General features: G+C 41.6%; 1 protein-coding gene and 1 pseudogene across 2 annotated transcripts in view; one reads left to right on the top strand and one right to left on the bottom strand.

Moving 5' to 3' along the window:
- Positions 1–12,262, bottom strand: part of JADE3 (jade family PHD finger 3) — a 211,645-nt gene that overhangs the window by 163,188 nt on the left and 36,195 nt on the right. The gene's annotated exons all lie outside the window — the stretch shown is intronic.
- LOC130016637 (mirror-image polydactyly gene 1 protein-like) lies at positions 8,600–9,595 on the top strand (annotated as a pseudogene).

Genomic DNA, 12,262 nt, shown 5'->3' with positions numbered 1-12,262 from the left:
TCAGGATCCTCCATGAGCTGTATTATGGATTCACTACCAGGATCTCACCATTTTACAAAGAAGTAATCATTGATGTCAAGAGATGGGTTCGGCAGGGTGATACCATTTCACCGAAACTCTTCAGTGTCACCCTCAAGGACATCATGTGACAACTGGAATGGGAAGGAATGGGAGTGAAGATAGATAGTCGGCAACTACACTACCTCCGCTTTGCTGATGACATTGTTCTAATAACACCAAACATTAGCCAAGATGCACAAATGCTGGCTGACTTCGACCTTGAGCGTGGAAAGGTCAGACTACAGCTGAATCTCACGAAGACAATGTTTATGAGAAACAGCCTCATTCCTGACGCTCCATTCGCTCTCAACGGAACGACCATCTCCAAATGCAACAGTTATGTGTACCTAGGTTGAGAAGTCAACACGATGAATGACCTGGCACCTGAGTTGTGCAGGAGGAAGAGAGCGGCTTGGAACTCCTTCAAGAGCGTTGACGAAATAGCTAAGAGGACGAAAAACCTCCGGCTCCGGGCACATCTCTTCGATTCCACTGTTCTTCCTGCATTAACATATGCCTCAGAGACCTGGGCCCTATGAAAACTGGATGAGAACAGTATTCAGGTCTCCCGAAGAGGAATTGAAATAGCTATGTTTGGAGTATCACATTTCACTCAAATGAGAGAAAGAATCCGGAGTTTCAACCTCCATCAATGATCAAGAATCAGGGATGCTGTCTCGTTTGCCAAGGCATCAAAAATCAGAGGGGCTGGTCACGTAATGAGATTAAGAGATGATTGCTGGACTAGAGCTGTTACCGACTGGATTCCATGTGATGTCAAAAGACCACGTGGCCACCCACCTACCAAAAGGTCAGACTTCTTCATCAAGATCATGAACGATCGGTTTGAGGCTCTTCATGTTCCTAGAACGAATAGACGCCATTGGGCTACACTAGCACGCGACAGGGACAAATTGAGATGTTACTGGCGCCCGCTGGAGCAAATTGACAGTTAACGGGAAGTCAATCAAGTGAATGTAAAAAAGTCAATAGGTGCAAACAATGAGATTACTATGTCCAGTAAATTAATAAGACAGATTACTCAATAGAAAACGGTCACAGTCCTCCCGTTGTTCATCGATTTGCCCGAGTGGTCCCAGTAACGTTTCCATCGTGAGACTTGTTACTGTGTTTGGCATATCGAATACATCATGGGTAGCTTGCCAGGCTATGCCATGCGGGCGAGATACTCTCGGTAGCTTGCCGGGCTTTCCAAGAGGGGCGGAGGAATCGAACTCGGGTCAGCCATGTTGGCTGCGTGCAAGGCAAACACCCTACCGCTGTGCTATTACTCAAGAGAAAAGGTAAAGGTAAAGGTAAAGGCCCTCCCGTTGATCGTCGATTTGCTCGAGCGGGCCCAGTAACGTCTCCATTGGAGACTTTGTTGTTACTGTGTCTGGCATATCGAATACTCTCGGTAGCTTGCCGGGCTCTCCGAGAGGGGCGGAGGAATCGAACTCGGGTCGGCCATGTTGGCTGCGTGCAAGGCAGACGCCCTACCCGCTGTGCTATCGCTCAAGAGAAAAGAAAAGGTAAAATTCTTCACCAGGCTCTTTCATAAGATGATATTCAAATGTCATTAAAATAAGAAAAGCTGTTCAATAAAGGCTTCAGGAAAATACATATTAAAACATAGTACTTCCCCTTGAGGTGTGTTGGTAATGTTTTTCTTGACCTATTCACTGGTTAAATGATATATTCATCTTGAGATTATTAAGAGTTGTATAATACTGACTTGTTTTTCTTTATGTACATTATATATCTACTTATAGACTCTCTATATAGACTACATATAGACTTTACCTGCTATATGTATCTATATTCAAGGTTGTATCTCTGTGCACTACCATCACCATACCTTTTACCCCTTTGTAGTACTCACTTGTCTCCTTAACTATCAATAATACTTGATACTTAACCTAAATATTTGTTATCAGTGACTAGGAACACATTAAGACTTTACCTGCTATATGTATCTATATTCAAGGTTGTATCTCTGTGCACTACCATCACCATACCTTTTACCCCTTTGTAGTACTCACTTGTCTCCTTAACTATCAATAATACTTGATACTTAACCTAAATATTTGTTATCAGTGACTAGGAACACATTAAGTCAAAACCAAAGCCAATAAAACAGGGAAAACAGCGGTTCGTGACCCCGGGACTTCCATCTCTCCCTGCAAGACCCCGGGACTTCCATCTCTCCCTGCAAGACTTCCATCTCTCCCTGCAAGACCCAGACGCCTGGAGAAAAGCAGTTTTGAGTGTCTGCCCTCCCCTCTTCACTCCTCACGCGGCGCCCATCTCATCCCAAACCCAGGTTTCTGTAGAGGCGTGGCCTCTTCACAAGTGTGCGTGACTTCAGAAGTGGGCGTGGCCTGTTATCTGGCGGGCGGCCGCCAATGCGGCCATGGGTTGTTTACCCATACTAAGGATCCTAGTCCCCAAGGAATCTAGTCCCCAACCTACTCAGCAATATGAAGAAACAAAGAAAATCCCCACCACAAGGGGAGGACAACGAAAATAATCTAGAAGATTCTGTAGATACTGCTCACCTAAGGGACCTCTCTGACATCGAATTCTGATGGAAAGTCATGAAGACGTTCAATCAACTCAATGAAACAGTCAGACAGACAGCCAGTAACACCACATAAAAAATTGACAAATTAGGCGAAGAAATGAGAGCAGAAATGTCACGATTAAAAGATTCCGTAGATGAAATAAGAAACTCAGTCTCTTCTCTTAACAATAGAATGACTGCAGCTGAAGAGAGAATCAGTGAGCTGGAAGATCAGCTGCACCAAGCCAACACGCAACAACAAACAGTGGCAAGGGATCTCAAAATAGTTCTACAGAAAATCAGAGTCCTAGCAGATAATTCCAAGAGGAACAACATTAGAATCATGGGACTACCTGAAGCTCAGGGAAACAATCCCAACGAAAAAAACACCGTCAAACAAATCATTGCTGAAAAATTCCCAGAGCTCCACAATGCAGCCATTCAGGTTCAAGGAGCCCGAAGGGTGCCAGCTAAAAGAGACCCGAACAAAAACACTCCAAGACATATCATAGTTCGAATGATCGATGCTGCCGATAGAGACACAATACTGCAAGCAGCAAGGGCAAAGAAGGAAATCACATACAAAGGAGCACCCCTTAGATTCACAGCAGACCGATCAGAGGAAACCCTCCAAGCCTGAAGGCAGTGGCGAGATAATAGTCAAAAAACTCACGGAAATGAATGCTTCACCAAGAATACTCTATCCGGCTTAACTCTCCCTCAAAATCAAAGGAACGGTACACTATTTTATAGATAAACAGCAGCTCAGGAACTTCATAGACTCAAAACCAAACCTAAAACAAGGGCTAAAGGGGTTACTATAAGACAAGACAAACCCTACAACCACAACATACCCTCACAGAAACATGACACAAAACCCCATAACCATATTCTCTCTCAATGTCAACGGTCTAAATTCACCATTTAAGAGACACAGAGTGGCAAAATGGATACAGAGACAGAACCCAACATTCTACTGCCTACAAGAAACTCATCTCAACAGCCAGAGCAAACACAGACTCAAAGTCAAAGGATGGAAAAGAATCCTGCAAGCACACAGCTCCTTCAAAAAAGCTGGGGTGGCCATACTAGTATCTGACAACATTAATTTCACGTTGAAAAAGATGAGAAGGGACAGTGAAGGCTATTTTCTTTTCATCAGGGGATACGTACAACAGGAAGAAATCACACTCTTAAATGTATATGCACCTAATGAGGGAACAGCTAAATATTTAAAACAACTGCTAACAGATTTTAAGGAGGACATCGCTACCAACACAATAGTACTTGGAGACTTCAACATCGCCTTATCACCTCTGGAAAGATCAACAAGAACAAAACCCAGCAAGGAATTCTTGGCTTTGAAAGAAGAAATAGAAGAGAGAGGGCTTATTGACCTATACAGGGCTTTACACCCCAAAAAGAAAGAATACACATTCTTCTCCAGTGCGCACGGAACATTTTCCAAAACAGACCATGCACTAGGACACAAAACAGACCTCAACAGAATCAGGAAGATAGAAATAGTATCAGCCATCTTTTCGGACCATGATGCACTGAGTATAGAAGTGAATCACACACAGACACGGAGAACCAAATCAAACACCTGGAAATTAAACAACTCGATGCAGAACAACGAGTGGGTCAGGAACGAAGTCAAGGATGAAATCAACAGATACCTGGAAACAAATGAGAATGAAGACACAAACTACCAGAACTTATGGGACTCAGCGGAAGCTGTATTAAGGGGGAAATTTTATAGCTCTGCAAGCATATCTTAGATCTGTAGAAACGATGCACATAAACAACTTGACCTCACAGCTCAAGACCTTAGAAAAGGATCAACAGAAAGAGCCTGAATCAGGCAGAAGGAAAGAGATCATAAAACTTAGAGCAGAAATCAACGACATGGAAAACAAAGAAACAATCCGAAAGATCAATGAAACCAAGAGCTGGTTCTTCGAGAAAATAAATAAGATAGATAAACCACTAGCAACACTCACAAAGAAACAGAGAGAGAGAGCCCTAATAAATCGAATCAGAAACAAGAATGGGGATATCACAACAGAAACTAAAGAAATTCAAGAGATCATCAGAGACTACTTTGAAAGTCTGTATGCCACGAAACACGAGAACCTAGAAGAAATGGATAAATTCCTGGATTCCTATCATCTCCCAAAGCTGAATCAAGAAGATATAGAGTACCTGAATAGACCTATTCACATCAAGGAAATTGAAACAGTAATCAAAAGTCTTCCCAAAAACAAAAGCCCAGGCCCAGAAGGATTTACCAGCGAATATTTCCAAACATTTAAAGAGGACCTATTGCCAGTTCTTCTCAAGCTTTTCCAGGAAATTGAAAAAACAGAAACTCTCCCAAACAGTTTCTATGAAGCCCATATCTAATACCAAAAGGAAACAAAGACACCACAAGAAAAGAAAACTACACGCCGATATCCCTGATGAACACGGATGCGAAGATTCTCAACAAAATACTAGCCAATAGAATTCAACAACTCATCAAAAAGATCATACATCATGACCAAGTGGGATTCATCCCAGGGATGCAAGGATGGTTCAACATTTGGAAATCAATCAACATAATCCATCATATCAACAAAAGAAAAGATAAAAATCATATGATTATATCAATAGATGCAGAAAAAGCTTTTGTCAAGATCCAGCACTCATTCATGATGAAAACCCTTGCCAAAATGGGTATAGAGGGGACTTTCCTCAATATAGTTAAAGCCATCTACCACAAACCTACAGCAAACATCATCCTCAATGGGGAAAAACTGAGAGCCTTCCCCCTAAGGTTAGGGACGAGACAAGGATGACCACTCTCTCCACTATTGTTCAATATAGTACTTGAAGTACTTGCAATAGCGATTAGGCAAGAAAAAGATATTAAGGGCATCCAGATAGGGAAAGAAGAAATTAAGCTCTCACTATTTGCAGATGATATGATACTATACTTAGAGAATCCTAAAACCTCTACCAAGAAACTCCTAGAAACAATAGGCTTGTATAGTAAAGTGGCAGCCTATAAAATCAATACCCAAAAATCCATGGCTTTCCTATATGCAAATAGTGAAAGAGAAGAAAGTGACATGAAGAAAACAATCCCATTCACAATTGTGCCCCAGAAAATCAAGTACCTGGGAATCAGCTTAACTAAGGAAGTAAAGGACCAGTACAAAGAAAACTACAAAACGCTACTTCAGGAAACAAAAGAGGAAACGAGGAAATGGAAAAATGTTCACGGATGTGGAGAATCAACATTGTCAAAATGGCAATACTTCCCAAAGCACTGTACAAATTCAATGCAATCCCTATAAGGATATCCGTGACATTCTTCAAAGAAATGAAGCAAACACTCCTGAAATTTATATGGAACAATAAGCCCCTGGGAATAGCGAAAGCGATTCTTGGGAAAAAGAAAATGGGAGGAATCAACTTACCTAACTTCAAGCTCTACTACAAAGCAGTAATCATTAAAACAGCATGGTACTGGAACAAAGGCAGAGCTTCAGACCAATGGAACAGAGTTGAATATACAGATATCTCCTCCCAAGCATATAATCATCTAATCTTCGATAAGGGGTCAAGAAAAGTGAAATGGAGCAGGGAAAGCCTCTTTAATAAATTGTGCTGGCATAGCCAGAAACTGGAAGAAACCTGAGTGCCCAAGAACAGATGACTGGTTAAAGAAACTTTGGTACATCTACACAATGGAGTACTATGTAGCTGTTAGAAAAGATGCAGTCATGAAATTTACATACAAGTGGTACAACATGGAAAGTATCAAGCTAAGCGAAATGAGTCAGAAAGAGAGGGATAGACATAGAAAGATTGCATTCATCTGGGGGATATAAAGTAACAAAATATGAGATTAATACCCAAGAATATCTGAGATCAGCACCAGGAAGATTACTCCATAGCTTAGAGGCCAGCCCAGCATTCTAGGGGAAAGGGCAGCTCAGATAGAGAAGGGAGCACCAAATAAAGTGTGTTTGGAGGATCCTTCCAGGAGGGGAGATGCATGTTGAAAGTATACTATGGACTGAACATGTTTGCCACTCAATGACTTTTGCAGACCACAGCACCCAGGGGGAGAGAGAGAACAGAAGGGAATGCCCTGCCACAGAGGCAGGGTGGGATGGGGGGTGGGTGGGAGGGATATTATCCATGGTTGTGGAAAATGGGCACTGATAGAGGGATGGGTATTTGATTATTGTATAATCGAAACCCAAGCACAAAAAATTGTAAATCAAAAAAATAATAATGAATGTGATCAAAATAGAGAGAAAGTTAAGTGGAAATCATCTTCCTCACAGGCATGGGGAGGGGTGGGGTGGGGGGCTTATATTGGGCTTCTTGGTGGTGGAAAATATGTACTGGTAAAGGGACAGGTGTTTGATCATTGTATGACTGAGACTTAAACTTGAAAGTTTTGTAAAAATAAATAAATAAATAAATTGTGCTGGCAAAACTGGACGGCTACATGCAAAAAAGTGGGCTCAGATCTCTGCCTAACGCCATGCACAAAAGTAAGATCGAAATGGATTTATGACCTCAACATCAGACCGGAATCCATAATGTTTATTGAAGACAAAGTTGGCAAAACTCTCCATGATATTGAAGCTAATGATATCTTCAAAGATGTCACGCCACTGGCCGAGCAAGTGAAAAAAGAGATAGACAAATGTGACTATCTTAAACTAAGAAGCTTCTGCACCTCAAAAGAAACAGTGACCAAAATACAAAGACAGCCTACAGAATGGGAAAGGATATTCACCAAATACACATCCGACAAGGGGTTGATATCAAGGATATACAAGGTACTGGTTAAACTCCACAAGAAGAAATCACCCAACCCCATCAAAAAATGGGGTGAGGAAATGAACAGAAACTTTCGCAAAGAAGAAATCCGAATGGCAAAAAGGCACATGAGAAAATGCTCTACATCACTAATCATCAGAGAGATGCAGATCAAAACAACAATGATATATCATTTTACACCACAGAGACTGGCCCACATTCACAAGAACAAAAGCAACTGGTGCTGGCGCGGATGTGGCGAGAAAGGGACCTTCCTTCACTGCTGGTGGGAATGTCGGCTGGTCCAACCCTTTTGGAAAACAGTATGGACGATTCTCAAAAAATTAGAATTTTATCTGCCATTTGACCCAGCTATAGCACTGCTGGGAAAATATCCCAGAGAGGCAAAAAGGTATAGTCGAATTGACATCTGCAATTGTTTGTTCATTGCAGCACTCTTTACAGTAGCCAGAATCTGGAAAAAACCTGAGTGCCCGAGAACAGATGACTGGTTAAAGAAACTTTGGTACATTTACACAATGGAGTACTATGTAGCTGTTAGAAAAGATGAAGTTATGAAATTTACATACAAATAGTACAAATGGTACTACATGGAAAGTACCATGTTAAGCGAAATGAGTCAGAAAGAGCGGGACAGACACAAAAAGATTGCATTCATCTGTGGAACATAAAGCAACAAAACGGGAGACTAACACCCAGGAATGGCTGAGATTAGTACCAGGAATTTTGCTCCATGACTTGAAGGCCAGCCACACGTGCTAGGTGAAAAGGAAGCTCAGATAGAGAAGATAGCACCAAATAAAGGGTGTTGTGAGGACCCTCCCAGGGTGGGAGAAGCATGCTAAAAGTAGTCTATAGACCAAACATGATTGCCACTCAGTGCCTCTCTTGCAAAACACAGTACCCAAAAGAAGGGAGAGAGAACAAGGGGGAATGCCCTGCCACAGAGGTAGGGTGGGACGGGGGGATGGGAGGTGGGAGGGATGCTGGGACACGTGGTGGTGGAGGATGGGCACTGGTGGAGGGATGGGTACTTGATTATTGTATAACTGGAACCCAAGCACAAAAATTTATAAGTCTATAACTGTACCTCATGGTGTTTCACTAATAAAAATATTTTAAAAAATACAAATGGAAGACTGGTCAAAAGGCATTTTATTTTGACATCCAAAATGGGAATAAGACTCCTTCATATGTAGCCCATGGTTACCTTGAACAAGGCATAATAGAAGAAGATAAAAGTACAAAACCAGATGAACAGCCAACTATGAATTCTAGGGGAAGCACACATCAGAATTTCACTGAATTAGTTAACGAAGCCAAATATGAGGGAGTAGAACTGACAGAACAAAGCTTAAGAAATTTTCAGGTCAGCTGTCCATCTCCAGGTGATGAGACTGATGACCACACTGCTGTGAATTCCAACATGATGGGAAATAGAAATAATGATATGCATTATGAATGTATGATTCCTTCTCAAGTTATTTCAGACTTAAATACAGAGGAGACAGTAACATTTTTTATGAAAGAATTGGACATTCTCAGAGCAAGCAATAAAAAGCTTCAAGAAGAACTCACTAGTGAAGATAAAAAAGATTATTAAAGCTTAAGCTGGAACTCCAGGAGAAAGCGACAGAAGCTCAAATTGCTGGAAAAACAGCAGCTCTGGTTGAAGAAGTCTATTTTGCTCAGAGAGAGCATGATGAAGCTATTCTTTCACAACTACAGTTAGCTGATGAGGAGTGAGATGAAGCAATTGCACGAGCCAAGCATATGGAAATGTCTCTAAAAGCGCTAGAAAATATTAACCCTGAAGAAAATGACATAACATTACAGGAATTACTTAACAGAATAAACAATGCAGACACAGGCATAGCCATTCAGAAGAATGGAGCTATAATTGTGGATAGAATCTACAAGACCAAGGAACGCAGAAAGAGAATAACTGCAGAAGAAATGAATGCTGTGATAGAAGAACGGGATGCTGCTTTGTGTCAGTGCAAATAGCTAGAGCAGGAGCTTCATCATCTGAAAGAGCAGAACCAGACTTCAGCAAACAACATGAGACATCTGACTGCTGAAAACAATCAAGAATGTGCTCTGAAGAGACTGACCCACATCCACAAGAATAAAAGCAACTGGTGCTGGTGCGGATGTGGCGAGAAAGGGACCTTCCTTCACTGCTGGTGGGAATGCCGACTGTTTCAGTCCTTTTGGAAAACAGTATGGACGATTCTCCAAAAATTAGAAATTGAGCTCCCATTTGACCCAGCAATACCATTCCTTGGAATACATCCCAGAGAGGCAAAAAAAGTATAGTCGAAGTGACATCTGCACTTGTTTGTTCATTGCAGCACTCTTTACAATAACCAGAATCTGAAAAAACCTGAGTGCCCGAGAACCGATGACTGGTTAAAGAAACTTTGGTACATTTACACAATGGAGTACTATGTAGCTGTTAGAAAAGATGAAGTCATGAAATTTACATACAAGTAGTACTACATGGAAAGTATCATGTTAAGCGAAATGAGTCAGAAAGAGAGAGATAGACATAGAAAGATTGCATTCATCTGGGGAACATAAAGTAACAAAATAGGAGACTAACACCCAAGAATGGCCGAGATTAGTACCAGGAATTTTGATCCATGGCTTGGAGGCCAGCCACACATGCTAGGGAAAAAGGCAGCTCAGATAGAGAAGGGAGCACCAAATAAAGGGTGTTGGGAGGATCCTCCTTGGATAGGAGACACATGCTGAAAGTAGAATATAGACCAAACATGATTGCCACTCAATGCCTCTTTTGCAAACCACAACACCCAAAAGGAGAGAGAGAACCAAAGGGAATGCCCTGCCACAGAGGCAGGGTGGGATGGGGGGATGGGGGGTGTGAGGGATACTGGGATCCTTGGTGGTGGGAAATGGGCACTGGTGGAGGGATGGGTATTTGATCATTGTATAATTGAAACCCAAGCACAAAAATTTGTAAGTCTACAACTGTACCTCATAGTGTCTCACTAATAAAAATTAAAAATAAAAAAAATTAAAAAATCAGTTACAAACACACACACAAAAAAACAGGGAAAACATAGGTATCCTTTACACTTGCCAAATTTCAGGATTCAATATCAAAGAAGCTGGCCTCTTTTGATCTCCAAAAATAAAATGATCCTTAAATAAGATTGGTTCATTATCCCACGTAAGTCCAGGACAAAGCTGTAGACTTATATTCTTTTTTGGTGGAGTCCAAGCAGTGCTGTGGGAGCTCCTCCTTGTGGCTTCTGGCTAACTAGGAGAGTGTTCAATGCAGGGATCCAGTGATGCTGCTTGGACTCTGTGGTGTTAGGAATTACCTGGAATACCCTGGTGATGTTTGAGGAATCAGATAGAACCAGAGTCAGATACATACAAATCAAGTAACTTAATCCCTGTACTCTAGCCCCTAGAGCTACATTCTTTTATGTGATCCTTCATTTAAAGGAGGGACTTTCCAAAGGCATTTTCACATACCTTAGCAATTATCAGAGCTTAATGGTCCAAGAACTGATTCCTAATCCATGGTGAACAGAGGTCAAAATCTTAATTTTAGTGATCTTAATCTTCAAAACTCCCACAGACTGGGGTGGGGACAGTGTCAGGGATATTATATCTCAGTGTTAGAACACATGATTGTATGGATGAAGTCTTGTTTCTTTTTGTTTCTTTGAGGTGATGGGGAACAAACCCAGAAGCTCATACATGTAATTCCTGAGTAACTTCTGAGCTAGGAGTAACTTCTGAGCATTGCCAGGTGTAACCCATAAAGAAAAACAACAACAACAACAACCTCCCCACAAAAAATCCCCACAAAAAAAACAAAGAAATACAATGTTTCTGCACCAATACCACCACTAGTGTTAACTTCCCTTGACCAGTGTTCCCACGCTCCCCATCCCCTGCAGCCCCTGCACTTCAGGGCAGTCCAGTTGGTACCCAGCACTGGGGGATCTCAACATTTTCACATCACTAGCAAAAGCTTTGAACCATTCAGCCCAGTTGTCTGAATATCAAAGCATTACTAGATAAGGTCTGTGTGTCCACCAAATCTTGCTTGGGAGGCCCCCCACTCATGCAAAATCAAAGCCCAAGAACATCTAGATTATACAATATAAATGCCTAGGGGTAGATGGCTACTGAGTTTATTTTCCTGACTGTATTGCTAATCTTTCCTTAAACATGAACAAAAATTCAAAAATTAAAGAAAATTCCTCTGCTGCTCCCTTTTATGTGGTCAATCTCCACTTGTTACTTAAAATTTAACATTATTGGGGGAAATTGTCTGCCATGGAGGCAGGGGGAGGTTGAGAAAGAAGGGGTATATCGGGAGACTGGTGATGGAGGATGTGCACTGGTGGAGGGATGGGTATTTGATCATTGTATAACTGTAACTCAAACATGAAAGTGATAACTGTATCAGTGATTCAATAAAAAATAATAAAATTTACCATTATCTTCACTTCTAATTGGAAATCTTCCTTCCAAATCCCCCCACCCACAGATGGGTATAAAGCCCCTACTAACCGCTACTATATTTATATGCTGTAGTTATCTGGTCACTTCTATGTGTCTTCCTTTGACTATAAATTACTGTTAGGGGGTATGGTGCCATCAGCAGGTCAACCTGTACCTGGGGGCAAGTGCATCAGCAGCCTGATGGTGCCTTCAGACTTCCAGATAGCCCAAATTGCTGCTGTGCCTTTGGCCAGACCTCAACAACTTGGGGCCAATTTCACCAAGAAATTAAATGGCCAAAAGTTA

This window comes from Sorex fumeus, unplaced genomic scaffold (genome assembly GCF_029834395.1).
Source record: "Sorex fumeus unplaced genomic scaffold, SorFum_2.1 ptg000162l, whole genome shotgun sequence".
NCBI lineage: Eukaryota > Metazoa > Chordata > Mammalia > Eulipotyphla > Soricidae > Sorex > Sorex fumeus.
The sequence above is the reverse complement of the archived record's forward strand: the minus strand, read 5'-3'. Positions and strand labels throughout refer to the sequence as shown.